This window comes from Pteropus medius, unplaced genomic scaffold (assembly GCF_902729225.1).
Source record: "Pteropus medius unplaced genomic scaffold, Ma_sr-lr_union100, whole genome shotgun sequence".
Lineage (NCBI taxonomy): Eukaryota > Metazoa > Chordata > Mammalia > Chiroptera > Pteropodidae > Pteropus > Pteropus medius.
Window position 1 is genome coordinate 4,944,648 of NW_024345861.1, and position 14,943 is coordinate 4,959,590.

At 33.6% G+C, this 14,943-nt stretch overlaps 1 protein-coding gene across 4 annotated transcripts in view; it reads right to left on the bottom strand.

Annotated features, from left to right (window-relative positions):
* The window catches only part of LOC120612231 (uncharacterized), a 65,598-nt gene that overhangs the window by 22,114 nt on the left and 28,541 nt on the right, over positions 1-14,943 (bottom strand). For 2 of the 4 annotated variants that reach the window (XR_005655413.1, XR_005655412.1), the window contains one exon: positions 14,011-14,637. The exons of the other annotated variants lie outside the window; for them this stretch is intronic. The gene's annotated coding sequence lies outside the window, so the exon portion shown is untranslated. Of the gene's footprint in view, positions 1-14,010; positions 14,638-14,943 lie in introns of those variants that run through there. 4 annotated transcript variants of the gene reach the window in all.

The window sequence follows — 14,943 nt, forward strand, 5'->3', positions numbered from 1 at the left end:
CCTATTAGATCATCCAGTCTGGCCCACAAGAGATAGTCCCTAGATAGGAAACATAACTGCTGATCTTTGCCAAGAAGCCAAGAAGAAACAGTTGGCAAAACTATTTTCCATGCTTTTTTTTGTTGTTGTTGTTGTTTTAACTTATCTAATAGTGCTTTGGTCATTTCCCATGTGGACTAGTAAAATTATCATTAAACAGTTTCCCTTATCTGGAAGACCAAAGTTAACTTATCTGAGTTGGCAATGTTCCAACAACCTCTACTTGTTGAAGAAATGATCTTGTTTGCAAAATATGAACAGTGAGGGATCTGCACTTTGAAACTAGCCAGGCAGTTTCCTTTCAGTAAAGAATATCAAAGGACAAGTAATTCCTAACTGTTTTTTCCTAATCTATTTTCACAGTTTTAGAGCAATTATATATTAAAACATTGTTTTGCACAAAGTAGGAAAATAATACAGTAAAATACAATATAATATCAACTTAATGACTTTATGAATCAAAGCATTTTCCATTTCAATTTGCTATATTTCATTTGGAATAATTTTGGAGTAATTTTGAAATTTAAAGCATGGAGAAGTTTGGCATTATGGGAAAAGTCAAAAAGCAAATCAGCGACAGGTACCCCAAAGAAATAGTGAAGATAAGCCTTTGGTAACTATTCTCTTTACTCTGTAGTTCTTAAATCCTATTTCAACCACAGACCTTTACCCAGATTATATTCAGAATATTATCAATACTATTGAAGAAGTGAAAGCCACAAAAGTAAATATATATATATTCTTTTCTCAAAATATCTTATTGCACCATGTCAATATGGAATGAGGTGGTAATGTAAAAGGAAAATTAGATCTAAATATTTTAATGTAATTTTTTCATCTATTAACTAAAATCAACCTAACCCATGAAGTAAATCTTCTATTTTTATCAACTTAGAATTTTCAAAGTGACTATGATAATTATGTCATGTGAAATTATTAAAAATGCTGTTTAAAAAATAAAGTTCTTGACTTCTTGAAGTCTACATCCTAAATTAAGAGCTTACATTCCATTTAGGCCTGTAATAAATTTGAAGATTTCAGAGGAATTCAGTAACTGAACATGCACTGTGAACTAAATCCTTTGCAGGTATTGCAAAGAATTATAAAGGAAGTATTATACATGGCCCTTACCCTTCCAGAGCTTACTGTATTATAGAAAACATAAATATCTACTCCCTCATCCCCCACACAGGGTGGAAATTGAGTGATTAATTTCTGTTATCTAGCTTATAATGGCTTTAGCTAGAAATTCAGTGTCCCGACAAGAAAATAGTACATTCTGATGGGAAAATTGAGGAAAGTTTAGCAAAAGGATTACAGTTGACCCTTGAACAATGTGGCACTGACCCTCACACAGTCAAACATCAAAGTATAGATTTTGACTCCCCAGTCATCCCTGGTATCCAGGGTGGAGGAAATTGGTTCCAGGACTCCCCACAGATACCAAAATCCATTGATGTTCAAGTCCCTCATATAAAATGCAATAAAACAATGCATACAGTCGGCCCTCTACAATTGCAGTTGGTTTAACCTCAATGCAAATATGGGGATACAGAAGGCCAACTGCATATTTATTGAAAAATATCCATGTATAAGTGAACCTGCTCAGTTCAAACCCATGTTCTTCAAGCATCAATTTTATTTACAAAGATTGGGTAGAGTCCAGAGAGCCCAACAGTAAATGGTGAAGTGTCCTAGGACTAACAATAGAAAGAAGTTATTACCACACCTAAGCCTGAGAGAACAGGAGTGGGGATAGTTATCAGAAACTGAAGAGAGAACTAGAACTGTAAGAAGTGGCCTTCTTCAGTAAGAAATGAAGTCAGATCAGTCCCATGTCCTGCATGAAGAAAGGCAGGTTGATTAAGTACCCTGACCTCTCTCTCCACTTTCCCTTGGGACTCCTACTGGTGCTTATCTTTTAATGAACATATTAGGAAGCCAGAGTGCAAAAAGGATCACTGAGGAAGCCTATAAAGATCAACTGCTGAGAACACAGAACAGGATGGGAAAATGCAGAGAGAAGATCTAGCAAGACAGAGAATACCAGCAGAGCTGGCTAAATTTAAAGCCATACGAGTTCACAGGATAATATATGTGCTGTATTCAGAACTAAATATTTTGGTACATTGGTTAAGAGTAGTGTTTAATTTGCAACAGAATATTTTGGCATTTCTCCATTAGATGAGATAAAGCAGTCAATATTAAAATGAGTTTCCAACTTAAGCCATAGAACATAAATGGTACAATCTAGTTTAACAAATATTCTGCCAAGTTTAGGTCTATAATTAGTACTTCTACATGTCAATTAACAACATTTAGCTTTATAATGTTGATCTTAAAGCATTCAGAATTCTGAATAATTTATAACTCTTAAAGAAATATTACATTGCATTTAGAACAATTTTACATTAAGTAGAATATAATCTTTATTTTTTAAACTAATTAGTCATATATCTTACATGGTGATTTTGTTTTAAAAAAAAAACTATATTGATTGATGAGAAAACTCTGCTTCTTGGTCATAGAAGATAATAAAAAGTTTACTCTCTCCCTCCAAAAAAAAATCTATTTCTCAAAAATTCATTTTGTAACTTTCTGTTCAGTCTTTAGGGACATATTCTCCTTTAATTATGCTTGATTTAATTTGTGTTTTGCATATTGGTTCTAGTGTATCAGCAGCACTTTATTACTCAGTAATAAAAAGCTACAAATAGAGTAAAAGACCGTTAAACTCTTAGAGGATCCAGAACGCACATTATGAGTGTCTCATTTATGTTGTGAAGTTGTTATTAGCAGCTGACCAGAAGCAGCATATTGCTATAACACTGGAGCCATTCTATACATTTTATTCAAATTTAAAAATGGCAACTACAGAACACTTGGAGCCTTATTCATTAAACAATGATTCATTCTGGAATTCCTTTCTCTCTTTCCTGGACTTGATGAACTTTAATACATGAAATTTGGCTGCACTTGATACAACTGAATCAACAATTACAGTACTAGTATTACAGTATGACTATAAAGATCTTTATACTGGTTTGAAAACATGTCTAAAAGTTTTTGGTTTAACATAAAGCTAGTCGCAATTTTCATGCTCCCCTCCCCACCCCCAAAGCCAGTACATGCATCTGAGAAGATTAAGTTGTAATCAATAATGTATATCCTCCAAATGTTTCAAAGATTATTATAACATAGAAAATTTGATAATTATTTGGCGTATCTAAACTGTGAAGATAACCCCTCAAACATTCTTGAAGATAACCTCTCAAATATATATATATATATATATATATTTATATATATATATATATATTTATTTATATATATATATAAATATATATATATATAACCTCTCAAATATAAATATATAAATATATATATATATAACCTCTCAAATATATATATATAAATATATATATATATAACCTCTCAAATATATATATATAAATATATATATATATAACCTCTCAAATATATATATATATATAATATATATATTATATATATATATATATTTGAGAGGTTATCTTCAAGAATGTTTGAGGGTTATTATCTTCACAGTTTAGATACGCCAAATAATTATCAAATTTTCTATGTTATAATAATCTTTGAAACATTTGGAGGATATACATTATTGATTACAACTTAATCTTCTCAGATGCATGTACTGGCTTTGGGGTGGGGAGGGGAGCATGAAAATTGCGACAGCTTTATGTTAAACCAAAAACTTTTAGACATGTTTTCAAACCAGTATAAAGATCTTTATAGTCATACTGTAATATATATATATATATATATATATATATATTTTTTTTTTTTTTTTTTTTTCTGCTGAGTGAAAGTCTTCAGGTCCTAAAGAAATGGAACATCGTAATTTTAGTTTCTGACCACAATTCACAAACTATAAACAAATTTCTTTGTAAAATTCTATGGGAATAAGAGTTGACCTTGATGAATATTTCTCCAAGGGACCCTTTCAAATAAAAGGGGAATAAGACCACAAAAATATGTTTGCATGTACTTTTTATATACAGAACACACAGCCTACTTGCAGGTAATTTTCAAGTAAAAAGCTCAGCATAATTATAATGCATCGTTCTTTTGCCGTGGTCTCTTTCACGAATATATATATTCACAGTCCCTATACCTGAAGCACACAAATAGGAGATAAAGAGGTAGCTATGTCATCATATATTTAGAAAATACCCCGTAAAGCTTCCACTATGATTAGGCAGAGTCCTCTTTCCCTGAGTTTGTACCTTGAAAGGTTAAATCTCATTTCCTTTTACCAGAACGGGAATTATTTTTGGAAGTCAGAGAAAGAAAGTGAAAAAGACATAATCCTTTCTCTAGACAAGACTCAAGCCATAACAAGCACAATGTTCCATGAACTTCTCCCCTCCTCCATCCTTCCTTAATGCACCATATAGAGAGGGCTCTCATGTTGTAAAGATGTCATATATATTTTCTCTTCACTCAAAGCTTCCTGAATAAAGAAAAATCTATTTGTCTCCATGGTGTTTTCACCATTAACAGTATCAGAGCTGCAGGAACACAATGGGAGATGTGTTTTCTGTTAACCTCTTGACTCAGAGATGTCCTGATGTTAAACGTTATTGCATTTTGCATTAGCACAGAACAGTGGGAGTTCTGTGACTGATGTAAAAAGGTTGAGAAGGGCCACAGAAGCTCTCATGTGCTCCATATTGCAGTTGGTGGTGGGGCATGAAGCACATATTTTTTGTTTAGAAAGAGCACAAACAAGAACCAGGAAAGAGGTGGTAAATTTCACATATCCGACATATCCCCCTCTTGTTCAGCCCTGAGATAATCTCTACTGTAAAATGATATTCAGTGCTTTAAAATACCCTGTTCATAGACATTAACTTGGCAGAAATTAATTCACTTTTATTTATTACTCTAGTAATCTGCAAACCATGAAAGGAACAAGGGGATTAATATTTGCTGTTGGTTTAGGCTACTTTTTCCATTGCCTTAATGTGGCTTTTATTATTAGTAGCTTGTTGTGGTAACCATTATTGCAGACTGTTCGGTATCACTCTGTTCATGTCCCTTTGGCAGTATAGAGACAGAATTGGGAATATTCTCTTCCATATTATAGAACAGAAGGATATGGAGGCTAAGAAATAAGTCATGCCATCTAAGATTCCTGAATTCCCAGACTTGCAGCATATTCTATATTAAAGGCATCTCAAAAATTATCCTCTCTAGTCCATGGGCTTATATAATTGGATATTTATGTTGAGAAAGTTTAAATGATTTGGGTATTGCTGAACCAGGTTTGGTACCTGCACTCATGTCCCTAGCTGAATTCTCTTTACATGAGCTATTCAGAGATGCTTCTGTTGAATGAATGATCATTGTAATATAAAGATCTTTATAGTCAATGTCACAATGTCACTATTTCTAAAATGCAAGTTTCATAGTGCCGCATTTTAGGATTCTGTATTACTGAAAGGAACAAAGATACTTTTAAAAATTAAGCTGTATAACTACAATTAAAAGGGGAATTTGCTGTACTTAACTAAAGATGAGAGGCTGTCTCCAAATTTTTTATTCTCAGGTTAAATGCCTGGACATCTTGGAATTTGGAAGCATTTGATTTTGCAAAATCTTACTACTCAACAGTGTATACCATGAACAAACAGCATCAGCCTTACCTAAGAGTTGGTTAGAAATGCAGAATTTCCTGTACCATCCAGACCTACTGAATCAGAATCTGCATTGTAACAACATCCCAGAGAATTCATATTAATTAGTCTGATAAACACTATTTAAAGGATAGAACTTGGAAGTTCAACTATTAGAGAAATAAGCTATTAAAGACCACTAGAGGTTAGTCTTATTCAGAATAGAAAAACAAACATTTTGGTGGAGTTAAAATTTGGAGAGCAAGAGATGAAGGGGAAATAGTCCAGTGAGACAAAAATATTAATGAAGTAGGGTGTTATTCTATTTACAGTCAAAGCTTGCACTAGGTATTTAGAAAATATTTATTGGTTGAAATAAGAAAAACTCGGTTTACTCATTCCTCCCTGAGTCTTCAGAAAGCTTCAAGAAGACAATGAGCCAAAACCAACTATGAGAAAGCTAGTGTTTATCTTTACAAGAATGTCTTTGGAAGTGCATACTTACCCAGTACAAGATGTGGCTTGATTGTGTTATCACATACTAGTTAAATGTCTCTACTAATAAACCAAGTCAAAAAGAATGTGATGCATGCAAATAAAAAAAGTACAAATGACCTGTCTTCAAGGAAGTATGTAAACTCACTGTTTTAACTGGCCAGAGTCTCCTTATATTGCATTAGCCAAACATGCCTTGCTTGATGAAGAAGGTCAAGATGCCAACAGCGCATTTATGTTTTGAAAATTATCAGTGCTCTACAAAAGAGCTGGATGAAATGACCAGATTCTGAAAAATTAAAATAACATTTATACCACCATATAGATATAATTTCTTGATGATATTTAAAAAAAATGTAGCATTCTGCAACACATTTAAAAAATCTTTTTAAGTCCTAACATTAATTCTAAGGAGATACTATTTTTATTTATATTAATGGTATAGTTGGGATATCTGGGATTAAGAATGATTGTCAGATCTAAAATTCAGTGAAGAGTTTCCCTAAGGAAATTGAACACATACTCACCAATGATGAAGGTAAGGATTGAATCATTTTGAAGAATACTTTAGCTATTCATTATGCTAAAACTGACACTAAAATGTATCTTAAGTGGCCCCCCCAATCATAATTTATTTTCCATGTGGGTCCCAAACTCTTTGTCCTAGCGTGGGATAGTGGCTTAAAATAATAGTATGACCTCCTAGACATCATAGCCATTCTGAAAGCAAACATTATTTAAACTCTGGTAGATACAACTTTATTATCAAATCAGTAGAAAATCAAATAAAAGTTACTTTGTCTTCAGAAGCAGGAACTCAAACACTACTTTGCCCTTGGGAACTATGGCTGTGTGAAACCACTCAAGATTATGCAATCGAAAAGGAGAGGACCTTATTATCTTGTACAGAAAGATAACTTAATTTAAAAAAAGAAAAAGCTTTCCAAATGTATGAACAGTACTAAGTAGGTCCTTATATGTCAAGTGGCTACAGATGTTTAAAACACAAACTCTTACTCAACATGGATACAGGTAACAGCTTTGTTTCATGTCAAATTTATAATAAATGTGACAAAGTAATGAATGACAGTGTCTTCTAGAGCAAGGCCACAGGCCCTTCTAAAGGATGGATGAATGAGCTCAGAAATAAAGACCATACAGGAACCTTAGAGCCTGGCCCTTAGTTCTGCTGTAGATTTTCAGTGGCCTAAAACTAACACTGAACCTTTAGCTGTATTTTGTAATCAAACTGGGGCTAGTTATCCTCGATCTGTTAGTGATATAACAGTCACTATGACTCACCATAAAAATATTTGAGCGTGGAATCAGTGGTGATACAGGGATTTCATCTTTTTTATTTTTTTAAGGCAATTTAGAAAGAGCTCTAGCTAGAGGTTGTAAAACCATTCTCTTATATATATATTGTTTATTAAAATACAAGACATTAATAAAATTAAATAACCTCATTAGGTGCTTTCTGACTATCTGTCTGTATTTTCTATTAAAATGTGTCTAGGCTTGGAGCAACACCATCCTATCCAAAAGGACTAGATTGTAGTGCTGGTTTGCTGCTCATATGCTCCGTGGAGATTGTGTGAGTTCAGTACAAGTCAGGCAAAATGTCCATCATTCATAATATTGATTATCACCATGAAATGACTAAGCCTTAAATTGTAATATAATCAACCCCCACATTATTACCATTCCAGTCTCTTGGCATTTTTTCCACAGAAGTTGGTTGTAGTATATCTCATTAACAAGGACATAAATAGCATTCAAAGACTAGCTTAGCTTCAAATCCAAAGTGTAAATTTACAAATATAGCTCTTGATCTTGGGAGCTACCAAGGATGGAGGGTATATAATTACTTTCAATTTGGTGAAATTCAAGAAAGTGCAATGTGATTGCTAAAATGGATCCCATTTGTCATACCTTCCTGTGTTCATGCCCTTTGCCATGAAACTTTATAGTGCCTCCAACTGCAGCTCCAGGCTTGGTCATGTGACTTCCTTTGACTAATGAGGAACAAACAGAAAGCCAGCAAAAACTTGCAAAATATTTAAGCCATTTGGCGTATTCTTGTCCTTGCTCTTCTGCTTTTACCATGAGAATGTGCTAGGAAGAGGCTGTTGAAGGATATGACACATGAAATAGAACTGAGTTGTCCAGTCATCCTAGTGACCCCATCCTACAGCTGACAGCCAGAATGAATGAGACCAGCCAAGGCCAGACAAACTGCCCAGTATGTCACTAATCCACAGACTCATGAGCTAATATGTATATTTATTGTTGTATGCCACTGAGGTTTTGTTAATTATTACACAGTATTATTGTGATAGTGAATAACTGATGCACCAAATCTCTCAAAATCTTACGTTCTCTGTTAAACGAAATTAGACCAGAAGAAACAGGACATGAAAATACAACATGGGTACAAGAATTAAGCAAAATCTGAATTCTAAAATGCCAGTAAAATAACTGTACCCAATATTACCTTTCATAGACTTTCCTAAGAAAAAAAGGCCTGGAGGAATCATGATTGTTCTCAGCATGTTGCTTTGTGCAAGACCCAAGGAAAGCTAGGAGGCTGTACAGTTATCTCCCTTGATGCAATTCTAAACTATACAACCTACTACCTCAACCTGGGAGCATGCAGTCACAATGGCTGGAAAGCTACTATTTCTTAAGCAATGAAATTGCAAGTTAGTCTTATAATTATTCTTCGTGCTGTCACCTATTTGGGCCATTCAAAAGAGACAACACATTAAAAAGTCTGACAGTAGAGATAATATCAAGAATCTTGGCTTGAGATTATTGTGCAGACAAAAAGGGAGGAAATATTTGGGATTGGTCTCAAAATTATTGTGCATGAAAATTACGGTAATGTCATATAATGGCAGTTGTTCTGATCAATCTAATGCCCTCTGGTGTCTGTTGACAGAATACAGAAGTAGAGCAATATTTAAACTTGGACAATTGAAAAAAAGAATTAGGAAAGCAAATATTTTCCTTGTCAAACTGAAAAACTTGAAAATCTAAAGGATCAATAAACAAGGGGCAATAGCTAAAGCCAAAACACAGTGAAAAGATATACACAAGATTCTGAGCAAAATAGAGATAAATGAATAATATAGAAGTTATGTTGAACATTCACTCAACAGTATTGATCATATATATTATATAATTCACATATTTATAAAGTGCCCCTCTTTCCAGAGTTGAATGTTTCAGCACTTTCCAGAAAGCCTGTCCCCAACAGTTTATTTAGCAACTGTAAAGTTTATTTTATATAAAAATTTTATATAAAGTTTATTTTATATAAAAATGTGACTATTTTTTTCTTTATAAGGGGATTTGGTAAATTTCTCCTTTTAATTTTTAATTTGGGTCTTTCCTTTACCTTTGGCTCTAGTTAAATGCTGAAGCAGCAGACAGACTCACAAGCTTGGTGACTTCCCATCTCCATGTGAACTCATATTTGTTCGGGTTTGTTTTTTCCCATGAGGACTACTCTGTGGTCAATGATGGTCACCTCTCTTCATTGTTTAGATGGACCCTGGTTTTGCCTGGTAAAGGCTGTTCCACAAAGGAGCTAGGCCTAGGCATTTACAGATGGAGGAGTGTTTGAGTAAATGAGGAAGAATGATGATTCTATTGTGCCGATTGTGTTCTAAAAATAGATACAAATGCTGTAGAGATGATATTTCTTCATGCTTCTCCACTAATCTGGAAAAGGATTATTTTTCCAATCCTGTTCCCATATGCAGCTACTATAGTGTGGGGCAGCATTTTTGAGGAGGCTGCCTCTGTTGAATCAATGCTACCTGGTTTTGGGGAAACACTGGGAAGTTAGTTTTATCAAGCAAACTCTCATTCATCCCTCAAGTCTCAACTTAAGTAGCTCTTCCTCTGATTATCTCATAATTTCATATATTTATAATTTAATTTAGAAATTTCTGATTTAACCCTAATGCCATTGCATTATCATTTATAGGTCTCCCTCCTCTACTAGAATCTAAGCTATTTGAAAATGGGGCTGTGCCACTAACCTTGACAATTTTAGTATCACTTGCATACAGACTACTTAGAACATAGTAGAAATTTAAAAATATGTCTCTTGAATGAAAGCAAAAATGTATAAATGAAAGGATAAAGTGAAAGTATGAACCTAAAGTTAAAGACCAAGTGATTTTTATTTTTTATGTCAGGTCTCTTGTTCTTTCCCTTTTATTGTAACTTCAATTATAGTAAAGTGGATTTGCTACCAAGATTCTCCAGGGGGGCAATGCAGAATGGCTGAATTCAACCTGGCAATTTTGCCTCAGATCTTGGATATCATGTGGAAATTCAAGGAGAGACTGTGAGCCCTCTGCCTCTAGATACTCACTTATGTAAAAGATTTAATATTCACTGAGACTTTAAAAGAAAATATATTTTCTTTCCTTTGCATTTGAATTTCTTATATTTTCTTTGCATTGACCATTTGCTTGATTCTGTAAAGACCCTTATGAATGGGAAACAAGGCAATGAGGGGCAAGTAAGAGTTAGAAAAAGAAGATACAATAAAGAGACGATAAGTTTCTATGTGCTAAAATGGTAATATATTAGCCTAAACATATAGCTTACAGAGCTTTTAAATATCTGAAAGTGGAAATATTCATCTTTCTCCATGTACATTCTTCTTCTATTGGTCAAAGATAAAAGGATGTTGCTCTTAAAATACTAATGGCTTTCAATACTCCACTCCTTTGGTTGTGTGAATTTCCTTGTTTATTTACACTGATTTTAGCCCATTATCATGTATTAGTGCAATTATGGCTCATTACATAATTAGTGTAAATATTTGTAGGCACGTGATAACAACATGCAATTATGATATGGAATGATGTCATAAATAGTCTCATTGAAAAGAAGTAAAAATTCATATAACTATCTTTTATAGGAGAATAGTAGTTATATATTTTAAGTACAGAAAATATATTATACTTTTTAACCTCCAAAAAGTTTATTCCAAAGGTATTCTGAATACATGTAAACAGACTCTCAGTCTATTGATCATTGAGGTTTTGAATGCTACCAGCAGCAAATCCCCCACCCCCAAATGAAGTAAGAATGAACTTCAAACAATATTATAAGTGTCTGGAATTATGGAAGAGCATAGACTCCCCATTAGTAAACATATTCTGTATTTGATTAGGTATTTGGAAGTTGTACAAATGTTATGATTACAATATGTGATTCATTAAAACGTGTCAGTATGGCATGTTTGCAGTATGGAATTCTGCAAATGGGCTCCTGACCAGATCATCAGTGCAGTGTTTTGAAATAAGAGTCATAACTTCAATCTTTAGCAAAGTGCTAAACACATAGTAAGCATTTACAAGGTTTGCTGGATGAATAGAGCTATATGGCTACACCAGAAGAAAAAAAAATGAATCTATTCCAACTCATAATTTATGACTATGTTAGATGTTAATAAATTTTTGAAATTTTTGAGGAGTCATTCATACTGATGTCTCTGTAAAATTCCAGCACTATTATAGGCATAAGAAGCTTTCAAAATTTTAATTAGAGAGGCTACGTGACATCTGATGAGGTTAAATATCATAGTCAGCAGACAAGGATTCATAAGATCTAACAAACTTTGGGGAATGATTGGTAAGCACATTGAAAAATAAGAGATCGTATTAACTTAAAATACAAAGTTAATTCTATCCTACACACACTATTTTCTTTCCATATAGAGAATCGATTTATTAATTTTGGAATACAAACAACGGATCCTTCCAAAACTGAATACCAGCTCCCCTGTCTTCCCCAAACTCTGGTTTTGAGGGGTGAATTGCTTAATCAAATGAAATTCTTAAAATAGAAATTATTTTTTCTATTTAAAAAATCTAAACTATTTTCCTATGTTACAGCTTAATAAATGTATTTTTATAGTAACGATTTGAGAATTTTAATAAAACTAATTTGTTTTATTCCCATTGTGTCTATACCTCCATGCAGTAATGACTACTGAAATATCTTTTTAGAATCTTTCTGGGGAAAAACTTGAAATTCTATAGCTTTCTGTAGAACATTTGGTCCACTCAGAGGAATCTGTAAAAGAATAATTAGTATCTACAGCATCATTTATTCATGAACATTGAAGAAAGAAAAATTACTGAATTTCATCATGTAAAATATTTAATATCCTGTGTTTCTTTTTTGGTGGCCATTGTCCAGGGACTTTGGGCTTTCTATCAGAATATTTTCTAGCCAGGTGAATCAAATAATAATGATGTTTTAGGTCTTTTAGAAACTTTGAAAAGATTGACTACTCTGCCTAATCTTTATTTTTCTTTAGGTGGAGTGGGTGGTGGTTAAAAATCCCTTCTTAAAAGAAACAACCTGGTAGTCACCTACTGGCCATCCTGTTGTCTTCATTTTGTGTTTGTACAGGGAATATAGGCAGCTTGGTGTCCCTTTGGATTCATGAATTTGATGGTCTCTCTTGTAGCACACTTAACAGGAGGTTAAAGGGACGATGAGTAGAGACGTGATTTTGCCTTTATCAAGTATAAGTATTTATCCAGAGAAGGTACAAGTTTAATTTGATAGCAGTTTATCCATTCTCCGTCAGCCACTTCAAAGAGGCATGTAAAGCCCACCAAGTAGATTGTTTGCTTAGTGGGTCAATAAAGGTCTTGGGCAAACAATTATACATAATACATACACACCAATGAGGACAGTCTTTCGCTTCTGGATGTACTGTTCCATCGTTCAATAATAAAGCAATGATTATTTAGCAAACTGGAAGTCGAGATCTACAGTCAACCCTCTTAAATGCTATGCAGAACAAAAATAAAGGAAATGCATATACACAGTATCCTCTGGGTTTAGCATTTGCAGAGCTTGATATTCTACCCTTCAAACATATGTGATCTATATTGGACCCTTCCTAATTCTAACATACAAAATTTAATTTTTATATACTTTTTTCAATTCAAGTTGATATTTAATATTGTTTTATATTAGTTTCAGGAGTACAGCATAGTGGTTAGACATTTATATAATTTACAAGTGGTTTCCTTCCTCTTCCTATTACTCAAGTATCCACCGGGCACTATACATAGTTATTACAATATTATTGGCTATATTCCCTATGCTGTACCTCACATTCCCATGACTATTTTGTAATTAGTAATTTGAATTTCTTAATCTCTTCTTCACCTTTTTCACCTGGTCCCCCAACCCCCTTCCCATCTAGTAATCACTAGTTTGTTCTCTTGATAGAAGAGTTCTAACTATCTCTGAACTGTTTGGCTCTTAAGAGGAGACATAATTTGATAAAATAAAATGTATCTATTTGTATTTCAAAGTTTTTGCTGATGTTAACTCAATAACTACTTCATATTGACTCTTTTTGTTATAAGAGGCTACCAAAAAAAAAAAATCTTAAGGGAATTCCTGGTACTACGTTTGACCAAAAGGAAATGCAAAAGTTTAAGAGTCATCCAAATTGGATCAACTTTTCACCCTGGGTTCTGTTTACAGACAGACTCTTCAGCTCACTTTGTTGGAATGAGATAAATATAGCCAGTTTTGCTTTGATCTGTAGTCAGTTTGGCTTTCCAATCTTGGCACAATAGTGACATTTAAGAGGCAAAGGGATAAAATTATTTTCATTCCAGCCTTTTAAACATGGTGAAGACTTATAAAACAACTCTGGTCAAGTATGAAGTTGGACCTAAACAGGCTATTTCTTATTTATAAATAGTTCATTTGTCTTACAGTACTGAATATTTACAGAAGTATTAATAGTTAAGCATATCCATTCTTTGCACTAATTTTATTTTTAAAGATAAGGACCGATTTGTCTGTACTTGGAGAACAATGAGTGAGGAATAATTGCTACAAGATACAGCCCAAAGCAAGGTGAAATGGCTCTTATAAATAAGTCCTTGTTATTTCCAAAAAAAAAAAAAAAAAGATCATAACTCTGAAAACAATTGGTCAGGCTTACAGAAAATAAAACAAACTCTTGTTTATATATCTATTTCCTCATCACTCAACAAAAAGTTGTCTGAGTCACCTGAATTCTTGCTGCCTCACCTAGTATTTTAATTTGATAGCTGAGAGTAGTTATAAGAGATAAGAGACTTCAGGGTAAGCTTGCAAATTGAAGAACCTCATCCATTCCAGAACAAATGGTCTCCTTCCTTTATATCAGCTCCTCTTTCCATTTCCACCACTCTTAAAGGAATTGAAGGGGAAGAGAAGGAGAACAAAGGAATTTGAAGGGATATTGAGTGGCATACAGGCAAAGCCTGTGGTCTGTGAGATTGCCTAACAGACACATACCTATAGACACAAGCTTGTGTGGACTAACACCACAAGTTCGGATCTACGGGTTTGTGGCAACAGGCCTCAGTATCTTCTCTCATTTGGGGGTTTGACATGTCTGAAAATAAAACGTTAAAATCATTAGTCCAACCAAAGAGAATGTTAATTTATGCCAGAAATTGAAAGGCTTCATCCTGCTCTTAAAGAGTAAAAGTTAAGCGGCATCTTCTATATTTTTCCCCACATACTTCCCTTTGTTTTCATGTATGCTACAGATTGGTAAACTTTAGGTAAACTTCATCATTTTACTGTTTAATATTATGAAAGACTCATTTATTCAGTCCTTAACACACAATCTGGGTAAAGTATGGCAAATTATCGAAATAAAGAAAATTCTTTAAATTGTAGGGAAGGGGGTGGGGCA